Raw genomic sequence first — 10,376 nt, 5'->3', positions numbered from 1 at the left:
AGCTGATAGAACATTTCCTACAGTCATTCATGATCTTGTATGGAAAGGCGCGTGTCTATCACAATGTGCATGCCCTTCACTTGACGATTGGCGTGCAAACTCATGACCCGCTAGAAGAATGGAGTGCTTTCCCCTTTGAAAAATTTAGAAGTTGCAGAAGTTGAAGAACCGTAAATGTAAACCGGGGAGGCCACTTCAGCAGTTACACAGACGCCTCACTGAGGAGCGCATATGCGCTCAGGTCAATCAAGTCAGTAGCAGGTATGTTAACATACCTGCTACTGACTTGTGCACGTCACCTATTGTTAGATTCAGTGGCGAACACATGACTGCTGGCTGACACAGCTGACTGCAAAGGACCGCAGTACAAGAAGGCCACTATTGACAAACGCGTACTTCGCAGAAAACAGCCTGATAACTGTTGTAGCATGTCTGATAGAAGCATTCTCTGCATTGGAAACAGCACATGACTCATCTGGTAATCTGGTAATTGTTGCCTGATGAGCGGGAAATTCTTACCGAAAACAGGCCTCCGCGCCACACCCTTCCGCTCCATATTGTTTGGAATGTACGTTGCCTCAACGACACTTGCTCCCTGCCACTCTGACTTGCACTTTTGTAAACTGAATGATGTGAAGCACAAACAACAACTTTATTTTGAAATGGAAAGTAGGGAGGTTCATCACCAGAGGCGATACTCTACCCCATTGCTGGTGGGGATGTGTGGAATAAAATACTGAGCCCCTTCACAACAACGATCGAAGTCCGGTGGTGTCCAGAAATGTCAAAAGGGCTTTGAGCGCAGTCGTTGCTGGGCTGGATTGGGCCAGGGATCAAGCAATTTCGATAGGGAGAAGGGACGAGAGTCCAGCTGACTAAGATCTTGGAGCGTGAAGGTTGGTAGTGGAGGCAATGAAGAAGAATGTGCTCCAGATCCGCAAGAGCACCACAGTGGCAGCAGGTGGGAGAGTCAACTTGTCGCAAGCGGTAACGCCACTGAGCTGTAAAGGCCACATCGAGTCGCATTCGGTGGATTAATGCAGGATCTTGACGAGAGGTATTTCGTGGCATGCGGAAAGCGACCGTTGGATCAACTCTGCTCAACATAGAGGGGGGAAGAATGTCGGTTGTCCATTGGCGGGAAGCCAGGGGTGTCACGAGGCGTCGCAGAATGGAACGGCGGTCTCCTCTCAGCAGTATAATACTGGTCCGTTTCCGATACGAGAGTGCTGCTTCTGCGGCGCTGTCGGCCTGCTCGTTCCCCCCGACACCACAATGGGCTGGAACCCACTGAAGAACTAGCCTGTGGCCTGCTGCGTAGACAGTGTGGTAAGCCATTAACACATCTGTGACTAGGGGTACGGATGTGCCACGTATGCCGGAATTTTCAACAGCTTGAAGTGCAGATTTGGAGTCTGCGAAGACTGCTCATTCCCGCGGGGTAAAATCAGCGATGTGTTGTAGAAAGAATAGGATGGCATAGAGTTCCGCAGCTATTGAGGAGGTTGGATGTGAAAGGCGTCGTCCTTGCACTATGCCTTCAGATGGTATGACGAATGCTAAGGCGGACTTGTTGTTGCAGGATGCGCCATTTGTATATGCTGCCGTAAACGTAGAAAACTTCTCGTCTACCAGAGCATGAAAATGGGCTCGGAGGACTTGAGGGGGGACCTGATCTCTTCTTTCCAGAAGGTTCGGAAGGCTTACGAAAGTCGGCGGTACCGGCAGACACCAGGGGGCTTCCGGCGGTATAATGTCCTTAGCTATGAAGCCAGTGAGAGTCTGGCGTGTCCTCTGCGCTACTCGATAGAAGTCGCTTTCAGGGCGGCATCGAATTTTCCTGAGGAGTGCACGCGCTGTTCCCCGTAATTCGTCCTACAACAGGGTATGTTCCACTGCTGATGAGCGCGGGAAGCATAGTGACGCGAAAGCTCTGTGAGATCGAACATTGACAAGACACCAACCAGTGATTTTTTTACAGCCAATTTATAATAACAGAGAAGTCTCAGTACTTATACAGATTGTGTATGGGAACCAAACCGTTTTTCTCGAAACGACCAGTTGTTGTGTGGCGATAAGGGAGGCGGTCCAGAATTCGTATGAATCTTTTTTTGCAGACTAAATAACCTATCCAGATTCGTACTTGTTGTGGTACCCCATACCAAAAAGCAATAATTGAAGTGTGCATATATGAGTGCATAGTAAAGCATCATGACAGTTGCCCTTGACATATAACTGCGATATTCGAATAAAAAGCAAAAAGCACGAGATGCATTGGTGTGTACATGACCTATGTGCAACGACCAAGAAAGGTTCGAGGTAAAGGTCACTCCAAGAAGTCTAATACTATCAACGATGCTGATGACTGAGTTATTGAGCAATAGATTAATTGTGGATGTCACAGGTTTATTTTTAGCAGAAAAGAAAATGGCTTTGGTCTTATTGGCATTAATTCTCAAGCGATTTACATCGGCCCATGACTTGATTTTCTGAAGTACATGGTTAGCGACTGCAATTAGTGTGTTAGGGTGGGAGCTGGAGAAAAGAAGACTGGTGTCATCAGCATAAATGATAAAGTCAGCCTCTTTAGTTATAGAGACAATATCATTTATGTAAATCGAAAAAAGGAGTGGCCCCAGAAGACTTCCTTGCGGCACACCACTTTTTATTTTGCTAATGCTGGAGGAATAGCCATTGACAACGAACTTCTGATGACGACAAGACAGATAGGAAGCGAACAACGAAGGTGCGATACCACGAACACCGTAGCCAGCGAGTTTTTGTAGAAGTACACCGTAGGAAATCGAGTCAAAGGCCTTGCTAAAGTCAATTAACACGCCTAAGGTTAGTAGCTTATTTTCAGGATGATTTCTTTCTGCGTTAAGAGAGCGAGTTCGGTGGAGCTATTCTTCCGAAAGCGGAATTGGCGTTCAGAGAGCAAGCTATATTTTTCAAATTAAGCCACGAGCCTCTTGTGTATTATATGTTCAAAACCCTTTGAAAAGACAGGTAATATTGATATTGGCCGGTAATTAGAACGGCAGGTCGCGTCACCACTTTTATGTACCATGAGGACCTTGGCGCACTGCATGCCCTCAGGAAAGGATCCTGTTAGCAATCATAAATTGAAGATATGCGCTAGACAAGGTGTAATAACGTCCATTATCGTTTTAAAGGGTCCAATTTGCATGTCGTAGACATCCAACACTTTACTGTTCTTTAGCCGCATAAAACTATGGTAAACTTCAACCTCATCAGTTTGGGAGAGGAACAATGAGTTAGCCCTGACCTCAGTTAGATTCTCACAAGCCAAATGAATGCCGTCTGCACAGCTATCCTGATCAGATGAATGGATTAAGTATTCATTAAAAGCGTTTGCCATGTCCGTTCCTTGATAGCTAACACCGTCTACGATTATATGGTTAAGTTGTTGGTTGGGTTTTCTGCAATTAACAAGCTTGTTTATGTTACGCCAGATAGCTGACGCATTCCCTTTACACGATAAGAAATTGTTCACGCAGTAGTTTTGTGTGGCTTTTCTTAGCATCACGTTGACACGATTACGCAATTCGTTGAAAGCCTTAAAACAATCAGGATTACTATGCTTCAGAAAACTCCTAAATAGCCTATCACGCTTTCGCATAGATTTTAGGATGTCCCGCGTTATCCATGGTTTCCTGGCTGACCTAGGTTTCACCTTGTGTACAAAAGAGAAACATTCCGTATAGATGTCATGTATCGTGTTCAAGAAAATATCATAGGCTGCATCTGCGTTTTGGCACGGCAAAACATGGTGTCGCGGGTATCCTCACAACGTCCGCTACATATCCACCATGAGACGTCACAAACATCCCTCAGTGAATATTCTGTGGATATACTAGGAATATCACAACAATGACATTTATTTACATTACAATAAAGGTTTCTTGTGGCAATAGCAGCCGTTTCCAGTATTCTCAGAATGCGTGACAATTTATTTTTTTTGCATCAAAGTAATAAACTATCTTTAAATAAATAATTTCTAATTTCATGTCCAACAGAGCAAATAAGAAAGCTCTCAGAGAATAAGCTGCTAGTCAACACCGACTGTTAGTGTAACGTAGAATCTACGTTGTCTAATGTTGACTAGTGTTGAACAATGTTGTATTTGAGAGGTAGCACTGAATCAACGCTATTTCAACTGTACCTAGTCAATGGTGAATTGTGGACATAAAGAACAACGTTGATTTTCCAGGAGGTACTCAACTGACGATTTATGCGCCAAATATTTGCGTGGATTCTACATTGCATCTTCAACATATTGTCAACCTATATCACGAATGGAAAAGTCGTTGCAGCTTTAGTCAACATACTGCGCACCCAATTTGTTCGCACTGTATTTTATTTTTAGATCCTGATGTGCTGTACACATGTATAGTAAGGCATGTTTGATGTGGTATTTATTTCACGCATTCCTCCATTAATAATAATATTGATTTTATACCATCATGGCCATACCCTTTTCAGCCATATTTGCAACGACTTATCACGTATCGCACGATAGTCAATAAGCAAAGAGAAAAGAAAAACATATTTTACCTTTTCCATTGGAATTTTAATGATCGGTCACGTAGGTTGAGGCATAGGCGGAGAGTTTTCAATCTGCCGGAGGGGGCCGGGGCATAACCCCCCTCAATACAGAGAGGTCGGGCAAGGTATCAGGAATTCCATGTTGTGACGTGATGAGACAGGATTTTCATCATCACTCGCATGCAACACGCGATCGATTCTTCGGATACCCCGCGAAACTTTCATCTTGAGTGTCAGCTGGGCAGACTTCCCCAAGGGGGCCTGGCCCCCTCCGGGAAAGTTCCGGAGGGCTCAGGCCCCCAAGCCCCCCGCAGTCGGCTGCTATGGTTTGAGTGATATAACAAAAAATGAAGGCCCAACAAGCGCGAGCTGGAGCGTAACGACGTCTGCCTCATCGCCATCGATATTCTTCAACCGCCGTTTCAAACAGGCGAGGCTGGCGAGTGGCGAGGTACGTCGTCGTAGCGGTTCTGTTGGACATGGCATTTTGTTACACGGAACGGTCTTTGGAACTTCAGTATCATGCGTACTTCGTACTGGAATGTCATCAAGACAGTGCTGACCAATACGATGAACAACTACGTTGAGCATAGAAGCGAATGCCGTGGTGTGCTAGAGGGTAGCGTGTAGCGTCGTAGCGTTGTACTCTGGCGTACGCTCGCACGGTACGTGGCACAGTTATTTCAGATGTATATATGTATATGCACAGTTATTTCAGCATATTGCAGCATATGCACGGTACGTGGCACAGTTATTTCAGCATATTGCAAAATGCAGGTATATTTCTTGACATCTCTTTGATTGTACTATTTTATAGGTCCTTGTGATATCTTGCATTGGGGTTGATAAAAGCAACGGTGGCCTATTGTATGAATAATGAGCACCCTGCTAGTAGATAAGCTTGGCTTAGCTACAGTCGTCTTTCATATGAAGGAAAGCAGTTACCTTTTCACGTCTGACTGCCCTGTTCCTCAAAGTTCCTTGTTTTTTGCATGACCGCTAATCTTGCTGCAGAGTGAGCTGGTTGCGCTCTTTTGCAGTGTTTATTAGCATATAGCTTCAGTAACAATTGTCAGAAAGCTTGGTATTCCATGTGTTTTTCTCACATGGATGGGATGTTACTCGAGGCTGATAAAACGTGACGGTCTTACAGTATCCACACGCACCTATAGGCAAAGTCACGCATGTGTAAAGTACCTGGTGACTCTACAACAATGAAGACCCAGGCATAAACCGGAAGACGTCGCTTGGGTCCGCCAGTGTTTAGACTGCTTCCGCATCTAGCCATCTATACTCCGAAGGAAACTGGTACGCCACTGTCTCGCATTTGTTCCCAGTTGTTGCGGAGTGTCTGTTCTTTGCGCCTATTTATGACAATGTTTGAGCTGGTATCCCAACAGACGGAATGAACTATGTTATTGGTTATCTTTCAGGGATGACCGTTCCGAAAAGGCGTAACAATCACGTGATTATTATTATGACCACTGTCAGTGATTATCTGTTTGTACATGTTTCACAAAAAAAAAATGATTTAAGATTTTAATAAACGTGCACATAAAAGGACATACCCCTCATTGTCTGGAATATTCACTGTTACACATTTGTAGTATTGCTTTTGGACACATTCAGGTTTCGGGATACCTGCGCCTTTGTGCCAGTAGAAGTGGAACTTTTAACGCAACATAGTAGGAAGAGGTAGCACAAGACAAAGTAGAATAAACAGTTATTCACATTTCATGAATGCTATACCAACGTAGAAAACACAAATGTCAACGTAAAAATAGCGTTACAAATTTATGCAGATTCTACTGATTTTTGAGCGGACACTTTCTACGTAGAATCTACGTTGCACGCTATCGCAGATTCTACGGTAGTATTGTAGATTTGCAATGTTATTTTCACGTTGATTCTACATTTCGTGGTTGTCTGGGGCCGGATTCCCTTGTTGAAGCACATTGATATTAAAGTACACACAAGCCATATCATTGTTCTATATATATGCATATGAAAAGTTGAAGCACATTACGTTACGTCATCAGCCATGCCGGCTACAAATTTACTCATGTATGTTGGTCATTATTCACAGACAGAAGACATTAAGTGCACTTACAGCTGTTGTACAGCAGTATTAGTCATACGAGAAACGTCATCTCAGCATTTTGGTGTTTTATTTATCGAATGTGCTAGCAACACCGCGTCTTATCAGTGTTTTATTATTGTTATTGGTAATTTTCATGCTATTTATGTTGTAATATTTTATTTTGTACCATTTGAAAGAGCGTTTTTTTACAGTGCACGTACCATCAGTGTACTTCGTGTTTATTCAATAAAGAAGAGCTCATTGATAACGATGTTCTCTGTTGCAGAGTAGTATTTGCCGTAAAATCAGTAAAATTTGCAAAAAAGAAGCAGCAAATACAATAATACTAATATGTCCCGTATATGTCCTCAATATGTCCAAATATCCCTCAGAGACATTCCTGGAACCTTCCCTGGATCAGCAAATGCAGAAGAAATACGGGTCCTCTGTCTGTCCCATTGACGTCAACGGACTATTCAGCCTAGTCCCTGGGATATTCCAAAATCCCAATTGGGATATCGTGTGGATATTTCTCAGACATATCTGGTTTATTGGGGCGCTAATGAACCGACCATGCATTCTGACCATTAACATTCCTTGACAGCCCATTCTTTGTCGTTATTTGATGCAGCTGTTGTGGAAAAACTTTGTATTGAGGTGCAAGTATTTTTCCCCTCCAGTAATCTGAGCAGTGTGCTTCAGGTATGTTGGTGTTCTGCAGTGTATGGTGGTCTGTACTGTGAGAGCAGAGCGAGAGCAAACAACACTTCTAGCATTCTATCTAAAATGTTTACGGTTGCACTGTAGTGTAAGCAAGCATGTCCTAGAACAGTTAAATTAGAGGAGCATGCAGTCACGAACTTGAGCTACAACAAAAGCCTCCCCAATTTGAGACAAAGGGTCTCAAAACACTGCAGACAACTGGGCACCACACCTCTCTTGCATATAGCTTTAGCTACATTGCTTGGGATCCTCCATAACTTGCAGTGCACGTAGACTGTCTCCCGTGAATTATTGTCACAGGGTGTCACTCTGTTTTCCTTTCAGACAGTGCCGTGTATGCCAAAGGGAGTCTGGCCATTAGGAGGAGCCTAAAAAAGAGGCTCGACCTGTCAACATAGGTGGGCATTTTGGTGAAACCTCACTCGCCCTCGCCCTCACGGCCCTCACGGGCACATGCCCTCACTCGCTCTCACCCTCACCGCCCTCACGAGCATAGGCCCTCACTCGCCCTCACCCTCACCGCCCTCATGGGCACATGCCCTCACTCGCCCTCGCCCTCACGAGCACAGGCCCTCACCCTCACGGCCCTCATGGGCACATGCCCTCACTCGCCCTCACCCTCACGGCCCTCACGGGCACATGCCCTCACTTGCCCTCACCCTCACGGCACTCACAAACGCAAGTCCTGAGGGTCTTCCATCGACCCATATACTGGCAGGGCGCACTTTAAAAGGCTGGTGTGCCCGTTTTTAGCAATTTTCGTCTACTTCGCGCTGGGAACATAGCAAAGCCCCCTGAGCTGACTGATTACTTCGTGGTATGTTTCCCGCGACGCAACTACCGAGAGCGTGCACTTTAAAGGGTAGGTGTGCCGGTTTTTAGCAATTTCGTCTATGTCGCGCTGGGAACACAGCAAAGCCCATGACACTTGGCTGTGTTCCCAGCGCGACGTACACGAAATTGGTAAAAACGTGCACACCAGCCCTTTAAAGTGCACCCTGCCTGTAGTTGGGTCACTGGACCCATATCACCAAGTCATCAGTCAGATCAGGACGCTTTGCTGTGTTCCCAGCGCGGCATAGACGAAGTTGCTAAAAACGTGCACACGAGTCCTTTAAAGTGCACCATGCCTGGAGTTGGGTCGCTGGAACCATATCACCAAGTCATCAGTCAACTCAGGACACGTGGCTGTGTTCCCAGCGCGACGTGAACGAAATTGCTGTAAACGGGCACACCAGCCTTTTAAAGTGCACCCTGCCGGTAGTTGGGTGGCTGGATTCATGTCACCAAGTAATCAGTCAGCCAAGACGCCTTGCACTGTTCCCAGGGCGACATATACGAAACTGCTAAAAACGGGCGGACCAGCCCTTTAAAGTGCACACTGCGTGTAGTTGGGTCGCTGGAACCATATCACCAACTAATCCGTCAGTTCAGGAGGCTTGGCTGTGTTCCCAGCGCGACGTAGACGAAATTGCTAAATACGTGCACACCAGCCCTTTAAAGGGCACCCTGCCGGTAGCTGGATCGCTGGAACCATGCCCACGTCTCGTAAGCGTCATTTAACCGCATTTCTGAATGCACTCATACTGACCTCACACCCCTCAGGCCTCACCAGTGACATCACTCACACAGACCTGGCGCCCCTCAGACCTCATGAGTGCACTCACAGGAGACCTCATGACGGTAAGGACCTCATGAGTGCACTCACGGATGGCCTGATCGCGGGCTTGCCCTCACTCACCCTCACCTCAAAGGCATGAGGTGAGGGTGAGGGGCACTCATGAGGGCCCTCATGAGTGAGTTCGCCCAGCTATGCCTGTCAATCAAATTGAGCGTTTTTCATTGGCTACTGTTTTCAATGCGGACCGCCATGACACCAAAATTTTCCCGAAAATGGCGGCGTAGCTTGGAACGGCGAAGCGAGGATTTCATGACATTCTTTTTTTCACAAATCACGTCAATTTTATTCCGTAAGTGTACATTGTGTTGCAATTATCTTGCAAATCATCTTTAAATTACGCTCCAGTGTCGATGTTTACCTGAAAATAATGTTTCGTCGTCCTCGTTAGGCGTAGTAACGACAGCGATCACAGGCAAATAGTAAGAAAAACACTACGGATTGACAAAAATTTGCATTTGATGACATATATTTACCCATATACACACCTTTGCCCGTTCTTGATTCAGTCTTGTTATATTACATAGTTAAAATACGTATAATACCGGCAGTCTGTTCCAAGTAGCGGTTCTGCCGGCCAATCGGTTCTGCTAGCAAGCACTTCTGCTTCTGCTGCTTCTGCCCTTCAGCGTCTTGCCGACATGCCCCTCTCCATCCAGATGGCGCCGTTGAAAGTGGACGCAAAATCCATTACGTTGCTAGGTCGTCAGGGAACATCCTATTCAATCTAATCCAATCTAGTTTCCCGAAAATGTCGGCACCCAGTGAATACAGGTAATATATAGCTCGGATAGCCTGGGATTAATAGCGAACTGTATTTTGGCTCGTGATTGGCCAGAGAGCTGAAAAAGTGGGTGGAGCTCCAGGTATAGGCATGTTCCATTATTGGCCAGACTCCCTTTGGCATACACGGCACTGCTTTCAGAGTGTCTTCCGTATGCTACTGTGAAATTCCCAGACGAGAATGACAAAGTAGCAGTTGCTGCAACTGCTTGGGTTCTCGGGAGGGCTTGCCTGTGGCCACAGGAAAAAGGTGCAAAGATCCCCAACCTTGTGCAGAAGCGTGCACGTCCAATGCCAGTATGGAAACGACACAGGTGCACTCCAATAGCATGGTTCTGTAAGTGCTTAATTTTGTTTATGGACTTCACACAATGCGATGCTCATGGCTGCAGTGTAGGTTGGTTGACAAGTTCCAACGAAGAGTGGGAAAACTCAAAGAAGAAAGCATCAGGAAAAAGAAAACATAATGCGAAGAGTGAGAAAATGATGCGACAATGTTTTACAACACATTGTATTTTCCTCTTTGGGTAATAAATTATGAAT

The sequence above is a fragment of the Ornithodoros turicata genome, chromosome 1 (genome assembly GCF_037126465.1).
Source record: "Ornithodoros turicata isolate Travis chromosome 1, ASM3712646v1, whole genome shotgun sequence".
In the NCBI taxonomy this organism is placed as follows: Eukaryota; Metazoa; Arthropoda; class Arachnida; order Ixodida; family Argasidae; genus Ornithodoros; species Ornithodoros turicata.
The sequence above is the reverse complement of the archived record's forward strand: the minus strand, read 5'-3'. Positions refer to the sequence as shown.